The 13,848-nt window shown below is 46.0% G+C and overlaps 1 non-coding gene across 1 annotated transcript; it reads left to right on the top strand.

The window, feature by feature from the left end:
• The first annotated feature begins 6,317 nt into the window (after positions 1-6,317).
• On the top strand, positions 6,318-6,433 carry LOC147415814 (U6atac minor spliceosomal RNA). The gene has a single exon (XR_015183443.1). It is a non-coding gene; the product is annotated as a U6atac minor spliceosomal RNA (small nuclear RNA).
• Positions 6,434-13,848: the final 7,415 nt, after the last annotated feature.

A 13,848-nucleotide genomic window follows, 5' to 3' on the forward strand; every position in this document is an offset into this window, starting at 1 on the left:
GGGGGAATTTATAATGCACGTACATACTCCAGGTTTTTCAAGGGCTGTCTTTAGCTGCATATCATATTTCCAGCGGTCAAATGTTTATGCATTTTGTCTACAAGAGTAAAAATGTATATTTTTAATAGGGAGAGACTGATCACAACGGTGAGCCAGAGTTCAATACATTAAAACAAAGGCAAGATGCTTCACTTCTGCTGTGAGGTTAGCTAAATGGTGTAGGCTTTGTGCCCCATCTTGACCAGAACTGGTTTATCAGTCAGACCACAACACCTTGACTGTATTGCATTCTTACTTCTGAACAAAACCAAACCACCTTGAACAACACCTGATGAGACTTGTTTATTAGGTTTATACCGGTTTTGAGAATTCTTACATCTTTTCATCTGTAAACACTTTCCCCAACTCAGTCTGCCCACATCACTTCTTTAACCCACAAGACACTGCCATTGCCAGGAGCACGCCACGTATCCATACAACATATGTGTAAATGATGCTGTGGCCATACTCGTGAGCTCTGTCCAGAAGGGCACGCTGCAGAGAAGGTCTGGAACACAACTGAACTTACTGGCTAACTATAGAAAATGATGTAGCTTCTCTAGATAAGTTTTGAAGGAGTAATGTAGTCAGATCTTTAATGCTGAGAGGAAGAGGGGAAATTAGAAGATTACTGCATAGAGAGCTCTTTACTTACTTTTAGAAAATGCAAATTCTCAAGCACTGTTTGGATGCACCCCACTATGAGACTATCTCTACAGGCCACTGAACACAGGTGTCATCTGAACCGTTTTTATCCAGCTCCTTTTCAGGAGTCACCCCACCATTCCTACATAGGGTGAAGGAAGGATTGCTGCTTCAAAACACAGACATTGCTTATGACTCATCTTTACTGAGCAAGTTTTAGGGAATAAGGTAGGATTTCTTCTGCTAAAGCCAGAAGTCCTATTAAAAGCCTGGGGAGAAAATGAATAAACTTTTCTCACAGAGCAAACTAACGGCTTCTCGCTGGTCCTGCTTTAGTCACCGTCTTCAAGGTATACAAAGACAATTTTGTTATTGTCTATTAACAGCCTGTCTCAGAGGTGGTGGAGAGATGCCTGCCATAGTACGGCGAGCCCTGCAGCCCTTCAAGCTGCTCTATCCTCTTGTATGGATCAAGCATGCAGCAGACCAACAAGCCTTGTAGCATTGCCTGTGCCATCTCAGCTCTGTCTCCCCCTGACCCCCCAGCTGCCTAACGCTAGGTGCTTATTTTCCGTGCTCAACCAGTTCACGCTCCATCCACTCAGAACTGCAATACGTAGGGTCTTTTTCATAACTGCCCTTCAAACAGACTCACGTGGTCTGTCCCAGCTTGGCCTCAAGTATCCTTCTGGGTAACCTACTACAAGTCACACAAACACAGGAACTTGCCAAATTACCACGTCAGCGAAGAGCAGGCTGAGGTGTGGGCTGTTAGGTATGGAGGGTTTGCAAGAGCTGACAACACGCCTGGCACAGCACAAGGCACTAAGGAAGACAAAGCTGAACCTCAGTGTGAAACTGCACCCGACTCCCATGTGTGTTTGTTTAAGGCAGACAGCTCTTAAGGACAATGTCATGCTTTCAAGTGTGTTTATACAGTGCCTAGCACAACAGAGTCCTAATCCAAACCGGAGCTCTTAAGTGTCACAGTAATGCAAATTAAATAACACTAATAATACACTTTCCCTCTGTGCTCACCAGGTCAGGCAGGAGGGAAGGACCCTTGTCCTTGTTGGGAAGGACCAGGGCTTCTCACACCAAGCTGAGGCGCATCTTCAGGCTAACCTCAGCTAGTGAGTTACTGCCCATCAGCCGAGCTGCACTGCCTGACCTGCAATCATGTCTCCTCCTGAGAGGTGAAACATGTTAGTTTATACCCCAGAGAAAAGTTAATGTCATTTATCTTGTGTTTGCCCCAGCTAAAAGAACATGTTTGTACAATTACCAGGGTTCAGCTAACACTGGTATTTTAGCAAGCCACAGCAACTTGGCTATGTCAGAGTCTACAGGGCCTTTTTTTAGATAACAGATAAAAAGGAGTTGCTAGAGAAAAGCCTTCTGCAGACATTTGCTGAAAGTGTTTTCCCTAGAACTTTATAAAATAGTCAGTGTGAGTTGCTGTCACAGAATTTAATGAAAATTTTAGAACTTCTAGTAAAATATTTCTGACTCCAAAAGAAAATATGTTTCAGTCATTTCCATCTATTCTTTAATCTAACATTATTAGCTGGCCCACTTCCCACAAGCAGAGTGCTGTACAGCGGGTAATCCTACAGACGTAAAGCTTGTAGCAGAGTTCACCTCCTGCCATGAAACTGCGTTATAGTGAAAGAACGCTAAGGATCGGATACATGAGTGTGCATTTCACCTCTTCTAGTTACAAGAGGCAGAAAAGAGCTATTAAAATAGTTAAACATCCACATCTAATCAATAACAAAATTTTACTAGAAATTTGACAAACAATATTTGGCCACTCACTGAACTTGCTTGACAGTAGAAAACTACCTTCACAAATAATACGACTGTCAGAAAAACATAAATAGATACATTATTGCAAAGTAATATAGAAAATAATTTGTATAAAACAAATTTGCAGCATTCAGATAGTTCTATCCAACAGATGTCTTCAGTTAGGTGTTCATATAAGGGCAACATCTTTTGAGAAGAGACCCCAGACACTATACAAGATCAGCATTGTGCCTATTAGCACTGTGAAGTTTTAAATAGAGAGGTTTAAGAAGGGAAGCAAGATTGTAATTTTGCTTATCAGTAAATCAGTAGCAGTTTTTTTGAAAGTAAATGTTGAGAAAGATGAGCAATACTAGGATAGGATTAAAAGTATGTCTTTTGGTAGGACATTTGTTGATAAGGTCTGTAGGTAAATGCACTGGTTTAATGGTCTCTTTCATATTGTAACAGTATCCTCAGTGGGATTTGCTTCCTCAGCTGCTCTCGGTCCCCTCCCCCAGCATTGTGAAATGAGAAATGCAGTGTTTTTAATGACTGGAGCAGGAGAGATCTTGTTATTGTGGCTGCATCACCCCTCCAGGACACAGTTCACTAGAAGTTTGTCATGTGGCTGAGCAGGAACGATGAATGCAGGTTTTATGAAGTTCATTCCCCAAATACAAAAGAACAGAGATAAAAAAAACCCACCACATTCATGGCTACAGGCTGTGATAGTACACAGTTCAGAGCCTGAGCCCCACATTGATCACTGTCAAGCTCCTGGGCTGCAATGCACCTGTGAGCTCTCCCCCACTCCCTGAGCAGCAAGCCTTTACCTGCACTCTCACCTCCATTCACAGCATCTCCCCCCTTACGCATTTCTCACCCCTCTTCTTTTCTAGCTGGGGGGATGCGGTGCATTAATGTCCCTCTGACACCCGGCTGGGATCTGGGGAGAACTAAATCACCCCTCTGCTTAGAGGCAAGAGGATATTCACCAGCTAATACCCCCACACACACTTGTTTCTTGGCAGCCCTACTGCCCTTTGCCTCCCTTGCCCTGGGGATTGCTTCATTTCCTGTTTGCTTCCAGCAGCCACCTCCTTTGCCTTAACTCTGTGCCATTACGCAGGCTAATATCAAACAGGTGGGAGAGGTAAACATTAGAAAAACCCCAACAACCCAGCACGTCCTTCCTCTCCTCAATGGGCACGATGATATTGTCAGGAAATGGGTAACAGCTGCAGGTGCTAGAAGTGAACTACATGTATAGGAACGGCTGGAGTTTGTGTGCTGAAAACACATAGACAGATAATATGTACTGTTAATAGGTTATCTTAAATGGCTAAGCACTAACACAAAGTGAGAAAACACCCCGTGCGCACTCCTGCTGTAACAGCAGCCATCTTGCCCTGACCGAGCCCCCCGAAACGAGGGTCTCTGGGCAGCCAGGCTGGCTCCCCTGCGATGGCCCAGTGCAGCAGGAGGGAAGCGGCCAGCACAGGCACCCAGCACACATCATCATGGGGCTGAAACCTGGAACAGGAACTGCCACACCACCACCTCCCTGGCCGCGACCTTATCCTCATCTTTCCCCAGTGTGTTTCTCTCTGCGGGATTTTGGGGCTTGGTTGCAGGAATTGGCAGTACTGGGGAAAAGCAAATGCCCTCCTTCTGTGGAGGTCCATATGCAAGTCTGCATAAACATCTGCACATATGTCTGCACATGCCTACATCTGCATGTGCTACATCTGCGTGTGCTACGTCTGCATGTGCTACGTCTGCACGCGCCGGTCCAGTCTGACCATTTGAGGTTCACGAAGGCATCGAATGCTGGGCTTAGGCACTCAGCTTAAAAATTTTGCTGCATGAGCTGGAGCATTTAGTTTGTTGATCTCTATGCAACAATAATGGAAGGCACTCTCTTCCCTAGGAGGAAGGCAAGCAGGGCATGGCAATCTCAGGAGTTGCTCCCTTGGCTTTGCTTGTTCGCTCAAGTCTGGGAAACATATCCCTAAGCCCATTTTGGAAATCAATATCATTGTCAGCTGTCAATAACTCCATTTACTACTCTCAGCTGCTCACGAGGACACAGCATAGCTAAGCCGGGTAAGGTTACTGCGTGATAACAGCAATTCTTAAGTCAAAGGGTATAAGAAGGCTCTCCCTAGATGGTGACAAGCCTTGGATTTCGTATAGGAACTGGCAATTGTGCTGGTGTCTGTTTGTGCCTGCTGTGTTGTGGACACTTACCCCTCTCCTCTTCCACAGGTCTGGCTCCCCAGCCCCAGCCCAGCAGTGGTGGAGCTGAGCGGCTGTGGGCACTTGATGCTGATTAAATTCTGCTGACTGAGGAAGATGTCAAATTCTACCCAAAGCAGAGAGCCGCCAAGGAAAAGCTGCTTTTCTTTGCTTTTGACAGCTGGAGCCATGAATTTAAGCAGAGGTCTCACCTTCAGGCAAGTCAACAGCTGGGCAGGGAGCAGTCTTTCTTAAAGAGAGAGTGCGCTCTATTTTCTGGAGTTCAGTGTTGCCAGGAGGTGAACAAGTTGAAATGCAAGAGAACATTTATGTAAAAACCCAGGTGCAGCTGGGGTTTTTGTTGTTGTATTTTTTTTTGTTCTTTTACTAGAGAAGGACCAAGTAACAAACAAGAAAGAGGAAATGAAAACACAGTCTTAATTCCCACCCTTGATGTTTCTCGTTTTCCATTTCCCCTGCCGTACGTACAAGGAGGGGACACAGCCTGTGTCTGTATGGGAAGTTCACGAAGTCTTTTCCCTAAGAACACAGTGCACTGTGTCACATCCACTTTTATATTTGTGTGCAGGCAATGCTTCAGGAATCAGTGGCTCTGTTGACCAGTAATGGGGCCTGCAAGACTTTTCCCTGGTTTTAAACCTGCCTGTGCACAAGAGCCATCCAAAGCTCTTACTACTGGAGAACTGCTCACTTGCCTTTGTGATGTGACAGCCATGGGCTCAGTTCAGTGGGCAGCAGACGGGAGTTCCCATAACAAAATATCAGTGCCATAACTCAATGCCCATCACTGTGGTCATTACTGGCAGTATCAGCTAAAAGACCGAGAACTGAATGGTACAAAAATCAATTGGGCTTCACTCCCTCACTGTACTTGCTGGGTCCAAAAGAGGAACATTGTCAGTGCAGGGCCAGGCTTTGTGATACTGAATTTTCAGCCCCACAGAGCAGAAGCCAGCACCCCAAGGAGGTTCAGACCTCCTAGGAGGCAGGGACAGCCACAGCTCTGAACTAAGCGCAGAGGGAAATATGTAGCACACAGTTGCATGGCCACTGGCACATCACATAATTCATGTGTGTGGTATCTTAGCAGGTGCAATTGGCCAAAAGTGTGAAATGCAGCGAAGCCCTGCTGTTGCCCTTTCCTACCCCTCTGCCGCCCATAAAACCACAGCTGCTTAGAGCACTCTGTCCACCAGACAAGAGATTTGGGGGGACTCCCAAGCTGTCTTGTCAGAAGGGTGACTTTAGGAAAGAATTAGAAATTAGTTGAACCAGAAGGAAAGTACGTAACTGTTTAGTTTGCACTCAGGTGGTAAGGGACATTCTGGGCTGATCTCAGGGATGTTTAGGTACCTCATGCAATAGCTGCTTAGTGCAAAATGCAGAAGCAATCCTGAGGCAGGGTGAGGAAGCCACAGCTCTGGCTAGACCAGTAGGCTTCATAGCCATAACCGCTCTTCTCTCTGACATGGTGAATCCAATTTTCTTTCCCTTCCCTGCTGGAAGAGGGGAAATGTCCCACCCCAGTCACTCCCCTGATCAAAGCCCTTCAGAAGGGAATTATGTCCATCTCCCCAGCACCTTGGAAATATGAAATGAGAGTAGGACAGCACTCTCTTTGGTTAGGATGGAAGAAGTCCTGATGGACTTAACCATGTTTAAGACTGTCACTTTCTGTGTGGCATCTAAGGTGTATTCTGGGAAGACTGTTGCAACTGTCAAGCTCTTGTGTGAAAACACAGGATCATCATCATCGTCACTGTTGCTTGGGGGGGAGCAGGGAGGGAAGCAGCAGGCATCCTCATCCAGCTCAACAGGGAAAAGGAGGGAAGAGCAGAGAGAAGAAATATTTTGTGTCTGGATCTCCACTGACCTTCGATGTTGGGTATGTCGTACTTCTCTGACCTACAAACACTGAAGTGGTAGTAAGCATGTGTAGGTACGGAACTTTAAGAGTGCTTAAATAGGATTTTTTTATGTTAAAAGATGAAGTGCCTATTGAAAGTAGGTATTTGCAGAGTTAAGCAGTAGCTGAGGTTACCAAAGTTAAAATTTAGGGTATAGGAACCAAAATTCATCCAGGCCCCAAACTTAATACAGGCAGGCCTTTTTTGGATTTAGCCTGATCCATTCAAGCAATTTTTCCTAAAATTTTTCATCTTTACTTTAGCTCCACCAGTGGTAGGAAAAGCGGAAACTCTTGAAGGTAAGTGGTTGTGAATGTGTTGTTTTATTTTTCAACCAGACAAGGAGGCAAACATAAAAAATAATTTTCGTAACTACTTTGTTGTCGTGACATAGGGGGAAGATAAAATTCCAATTCTGCCATCATTCCAACAAGCTACCACCCTAAACCTCCAGTAAACCTTGTGCCAAATCTAAGCTTTCAAACGTCTGTAAGTGCAAAGGCATTTGGAAAACCTGCAGAAGTTATATTTCAAGTAGAATTGAAAGACGGAGGCTACTTTCTGCTCTGCTTGAAAGCAAGAAGTCATGGAAATCTGGTGCCAGACTTCTTTCTTAGTAGATTTTCTGCCTGGTTTTACAGCCTCCTGCTGTTCAGGTGGGGCTTTGTAAGAGCGGAAACTTGGATGCCTAAGTATTTTTCTGAATCTCATTTTTAAACGCTTAAGGAGCATCCACCATCACCACCTCAAGTAAAAAAGATCCTGGGTACAGGATCCAGGTACTGGTTGAAGCCAGACAAAGACATGAAATTAAAAAGCAGTTTGTTGTGAGCATTGCAGCTAGAACTGCCAGCTTTGTGATTTGAAAAGAGAAACTTGACCATCAGCACATCATGATATTTTGCTGTGATGCATGATGATGTGTGGGTGGATTGCAATGCCACATGTTGTTATTTCAATGCATTATCATCATCAGGGTTTATTGGAGCGTTGCTGTGTTTCAGCAGAACATTGTTATCTCCTGCAGCAGCTTCAGCTCAGCCAATCCTACTAGGTTCACAGATATTAAGTGTATACAAAAAAAATCTACTTTGTCTAGATTTGCATCTTAATGTTCTAGCAAACCGGATAACTGGAAGCAATTTCATAGAAAATGATTTTAAAATGTAGTTTCTGTATGCATTCATACCGGAGGCCTGATTCTCACTTCAGTCTTTTCAGAGAAGGGAAACATGCCTTGTTACTCTTGCAAATAAACATACAGTTTCCATTTCAGACAATAATTGTAATTAAAGAATATATTAGAAGAATCAAACCAGACAATTTTGTTCAAAAAAGATAAAATTCTCCTAAAAAAATATCAATTATGAATTTTTGTTCAAATTTTCAGGTACCTTATGGGCACAAAGAATGATCCTGCTGCAACTTTTGGTCAAGGAGAGATGCAAATAATATGATTAGCTTGTTAAAAAAAAAGGATCTGATCTTGAAATACTGGGGTAAATATCAACTACGTCTTCCAGACACCAAACTTTAAACTAACACTAATGGAAGTTGTAGGATGAAAGCTTTCCTGCCACATTGAAAATATGGGGCACACAATGCACAAGCTTAGCTGAATTTGAAAGAGAATCCAGAATATTTAGTCTGTAGTCATTTAAGTTAGGATCTGTTAAGCACAGTTGTGTATTCATTTGGATAGTAGCTTCCCACACGGGCTGTGTCCTGGAACTGTGCTGAGATTATTTTATCCACGTGAAGGACCTCTGTGTCCTTATTACCAGGAAATAGTTAATATTCTTTCCCACTGGGGCCCACATGCACCTGCACAACTGTGGTGTGTGGTTTCTTCTTGCAGCTGCATCTGTGACTGCTGCTGCCTGTGTAGAGGTTTTAAAGTGTAAATGGAGAGTTGGTGAGGCTACCCTTCAGTGGTAATGCAGCCTCAAGGGCTGCTGCAGAAGCAGTGAAACCACTCTCTGAGTAAAGAAGCAGTTTCAGCAAAGCATGTTTCTCAGCTGTTAATGTTATATCCCATCTTACTCTGGAAAATTCAACATGTATTATAGTACCAATTATTGATGTATCCTCACAATGCCATTCTGGAGTTGGTGTCTATTAATAACTTGATCTTTCCAGAGGAAGAAAACGAGGCTGTGAGATATTGACTAATTTTTGTAAGGCCACCAAGAGCAAGCCCGTGGCAGAGCCAGATACACAATGCAAATCTTTCCCAGCCCTGTAGTTTGGCCACTCAGCCACTCTGCTGCTCCCTTAGTTCGCTATCTGAATTCCTTGAGCAAAAGGAGAACTATTTTTGTCCCAATTGCTAAAACCCATCATTCACAATATCTGCTCCTTCTCAGGAATGAGAAGATTATGGGGGTCAGTAGTCAGAAGAGAGTTATCAGCTAGCCCTGGGCTCCAGGACTGGTGATTAGAATCATCTGTTATTAACCGCAGACGCATGCTCTGGAGCAGAAGTGCTCAATTCTCCTCTGCATTTGAGATCTGTCTGGTGTGAGGGTGATATATGGGAGGGAAGAGATTGTGTTCACTGATTCTACAAGGTGATGTGATTTAGAGGAGCTAGATGCTTGTTTCACTCTATTCCCATCATGTGATCCCCTTAAGGCTCGTATACCACTGAAGGATCACCAGAGCCAAAGCACTGCTTGCCCTTTGCACTCCTTTTTTGCACCGTTCCTTCCCCCAGCATGCTTCCCATGGTGTGGTGGGAGAGTGACAACTGGCACATGAGCCAAATCTACTGCCTTTGGGCTGATGGAGACTTTTCTCCTCCAGGCAACATTTTTAAGCCAAGGATTTTAGTGTTAACCTCACTTTTAAGAGTGTGTGTGCTGTTATCTTTAGGTTTACAACTTTCTGAAAAGAAAAGGAGATTTATAGGAAGAAAATGAGAGTGCATATGTGCACCTTATCATGCGAGACAGGCAGACAAACGTAGCTACACAAAGAATTACTGCGTGCAGTTGTTGGTGCGTGGTTGCACAGGAAGATTTACTTCACGTTCACGCACAAAGCTCCTTGTTTCAAGCAAAAAGACTACTGGGGTGAGAGATCATGTAAGTGGAAAGAGATGCTGGCTGTGTTTTCTGTGTGTACCTTTTGGTGTAAAAATTCTCCCGGTCTGCTCTAACAGTAGCTCTATTTAGGTTAAAAACACAAAATGTCTCAGAATAAATCACTGAGGTTTTTCTTTCTTTTGGCGATTTGATTTCCCCCGTCCCCAACCCCCCACCCCACTTCTTGGCTTTGTTTTATTTAACCTAAAATAAAAGTCTCCTGGTTCTTTTTTGTGAGTAGGAAAAACATATCCCTCTGTTGCACAGCAAATGACCCTCACTTTAGCTGGTGCAGAAGAACAAAAGTTTAAGGAAAGATTCCTGGGAAATGTCTTATTACTGCCATAGCCCTAAGCCTTGATAAGAACCCTTTCGAGCTGATATACCGACACATACGTATGTAACAGGTGGTCCCTGCTCCCAAACAACCTGCTCCTGAAGAGAGTGAGGCATTTTCTGACATCATTTATATGCTATAAAGATTTTGAAACTTCTGCTCAGAGTCTTCATGCATACAGTTAAACCCCTGCTCAGCAGCAGCTGCCCCCAACCCCCCACCTACACTGTCCCGAATGGCCAGGCCACATTGCAGCAAGCTTAACTTGGTGAGAAGAAAACTGGAGGACAAGGCTTCATGGTCACCTGCCCTTTATCACACCCAGCGTTCAAACATTAGAGCTTCCCTTAAGGAAAGTAAGGGTCCGCCTCTGAATTTCCCTTCTGGTAGCTGCACCTCTGAGGAGAGCAGCTTTGTCATCAGGCTAATAGATGTCCTGGGCAAGTCACTCATCTGTGGAAGCTTTTCCACTCGCTATAGCTTATGTGTAGGGACTCAACTGCAAATAAATACTCTCTGCAGGAGGCAAGAAAATCAGGGGGTTTTTCTCCACTTTCACTCTGTGTCTGGCCCATTTTAGGCAGAAGACAAGAACTTCAGCAGGAAAGCAAATGCTAGAGTGAACCTTTTGCTTCAGCTGTGGAGCGCCTGGATCCAAGATCTGTTACTAGCCAGGCTGAATAGGAATTAAAAAAAGAGAAAGACTGCACAGCTAATGACTCAGATCATGGTGGGAGACACCCAGCTTGGACACCTAGCTCAAGGACAGCCTCACAGCTGCGAGCAGTGAGGGAACAGCAATCCCTTCCTCTGCTCTGGAGCTAAGGCACTTGAATACTCTTGCGAGTCTTGAGGCTAAAGGTTGCTTGTAGGCTGGCTTGGCAGCCTTTGCTGGACTCCAAGGTGCCTCCTCTCTAGCAAGGAGAAGGAGCTCTTCTGCTGCCTGGTGGGGAAAGCCTCAGTGCCTGAAGGTTGTGCCTCATCCTGGGCCTCCGCTGAGCTCTGCCTGGAGGTCAGGTGCTGCAGCAGAGCAGCCTTCATCCTTTGCATCTGCAGACACGCGACCACAGGCTTGCTCCCCAGCACCTCAGCGGGTGTCACTTTTTATCTGTGCCCCATACATTTCAAATCTGGTATTAAATGCAACGACGCCGTCTGCCTCTGGCCATACTGAAGAAATTCATGCTACTACCACTAACACCAAATAAGGCAATAAAAGACATTGCTTAGTTTGCACAACCTTTTATTTTCCTCCCTAGAACTATTTTTAGTTAAACAATTTTCTGCCAAAAAAGCTCTGTCTGTGTCCAGAACTGCCCTGGTCATCGGCGCTGTTACCAGGGACTTGAGCTTTATGGCCCTCATAACTCCGGAGGGCGAAAGGTCGAGCCGTGGAGCCTTTGTGTCAGCTCCACATTTCTCTTTAAACACATGTGAGAGACAAAGCTCCCCTGAGACCCCCATGGAAACTGCCTCCGGGGGAGGGGAGAGGGTGAGAGAGCTCTGGCCTGGCAGATAAAAGCAACATCAAAAGGAGGAGGGAGCAGCTGTCCATCTGGAGAAGCAAACTTTTTTTCTTCTTCTTCTTTTAGGAGAAAGAGACTGTCTCAAAGGATAGTCTCAAAAAATTTTGCATGGAAGGAGAAAAAAAAAAACAACCCACCAACCAACCCACCGGTAAGGGGGGGGAGGGCAGAAAAGCCCCCGCAGCAAACAGAAGGAGGTGCTGCTTGGCAAAAATCCCAGGCTGAATCATTTAAATCACTTTTAGTGCCTCCAAATGCAAGTCGCTGCCTCTGTTTATAGAGTCACAGCGAGAGACCTGAAGAGAATACATTTCCCAAAGCAACATCTGAGCTTGGGAATGAATCAAAACTCATTTCATACGCTGCAAACCCCCCTCCCTCTGACCAAGCTTTTGTTCTGTTGCTGGGTTCGGTGTCAGCCTCCACCCCCACGAGAAAAAACCCACAGCTTGATGACCAGATAGCTAAGTATGTTTACGATAGGGAGGGTTTCACCACACAGGCCTTCCAGTACGTGTAATTGCCAATAATAAACAGTCTGCATATCGGTAGCTGTTGATCAACACACCAGCATAGGTGTAATCCTTCAGTTTTTCAAACTGACAAATTATACGTCCTTTCCATTGGATTTACAGATACAAAAAGCTCTTCTCCCAGGCTGTTAAAATGATTACTCAAACACAGCACATACCCACCCCAAAATCAAAAGAAAACTGCCGTCAAACTCAACAAATTCAGCAGCAAATCCCAGTCTGCATCATAGCCCCCGACAGGGCTACCTCCCACTCCTGCCCTTGTTCAAGGGCTTCCCATCATGTCTACTTGCACTTGAAGACACTTAGGAAGATGCTGACGATATATTTCACCTTTCAATGTTGGTCAAAAATACCTTTTCGGAAACAGACAGTGAGTGACATAAAAATCAGGAAAGTCTAATTCTCATTTTTCACCAATCCAACTCCTTCAGTATTGTGAAGCTAGTTTGAAATTAAGATGATGCCAGGCTGCAATTTTAGAAACTCCATTAAACTCTGTTTCAGCAAACTGAAGATGTTGCAAATGGCCTGTATCATGTTTATCTATCCTGTGTGATCTCTAACATGAAAATACCTGATGGCTTCCCACACATCCAGCAATGTGCCTTGTACTGAAGGAGGAGGAATGAAGGATGGGTACAATAGCCCTTCACCCTCAGGAGGTGGACAGCACCCTGGGGTGCTCCCTGCCTGCAAAGTCCAGTGCTGCATCAAAGTCCAGTGCTGCATCGCTGTCCAGATGCAGGAACAGAACTTCCTTCCTCTCTGCAGTGTGGGTACAAGCCGTGGCCAGAGGCAGGTACCCAGCAAACGAGACCAGAGCAGCAGTCTGCCCCACAATGGCAGTCCCTGACACCCTGTGGGGTGCTTCGCACCTTGAATCAGCTCAGCCTGTGCGATAGCATTTATGCAGGGCTTCTGCATGCGTGGGAAAGCAAGGGGAAGGAGAGCACGACCCCATTCACAATTCACCCTGGGACATTTGTCGGCATCTCTTCATGCCTGCCACAGCCTCCCACAGTGGCAGCGTGGGGTGCTCCCAAAAACCTGCAGTGGCACCCAGAAGGCCGGCGAGCATGCCTGAGTGCGTCTGGCATGCTGCATGCGGCGTATTGCAGGCAGTGCTGGAGGCCTCGCCAGCCTGGAGGAAGAGAGGCGGAGCGGTGGGGAGATCTCCGGGGAACTGGGCTGCAATGTCGTCCTAAGCGGTGCGGGGAGAGGGCAATGCCCGCTCCATGCTGGCAAGGATTATTTTAGCCGTCTTTCAACAACAGGCAGGCACCTGTGGCATCCTGGTGTACCTCGAGAAGACAGAGGTCTCCATCCGCAGTGCCATGGTTCCCGCAGTACCCTCCTGCCCCCAGCTCAGGCGTCCCCCGCGCCAGGGGCAGAGCCAGCCCCTGCGTTCCTCGCAGATCTGATTCCCACCTCACGCCTCCCCGCTGCTGGGATAATAAATACCTCACGCCTGAGCACGGCGCACGGCCCGGCTGCTCTCCCGCTCCCCGACGGCACGTCCAGGAGCGGCAGATTGGCAGGTTGCTGGAGGAGTCGAACCTCGCGGGCTGGCGGGCGGCCAGGCCGCCGTGGCCTCCTGCCACAGCCCCTGCATCTCGCAAGGCCAGCCTGCCAGACACGTCCCCCCGTCGCGTGACAGGCCACTGGGTTGTCTCACACGCTAGAAAAGATTTGAGAGGTCTGCCTCATCACTGAGAGGCCCGT

This window comes from Leptosomus discolor, chromosome 3, assembly GCF_034619465.1.
Source record: "Leptosomus discolor isolate bLepDis1 chromosome 3, bLepDis1.hap2, whole genome shotgun sequence".
Classification (NCBI taxonomy): Eukaryota; Metazoa; Chordata; class Aves; order Leptosomiformes; family Leptosomidae; genus Leptosomus; species Leptosomus discolor.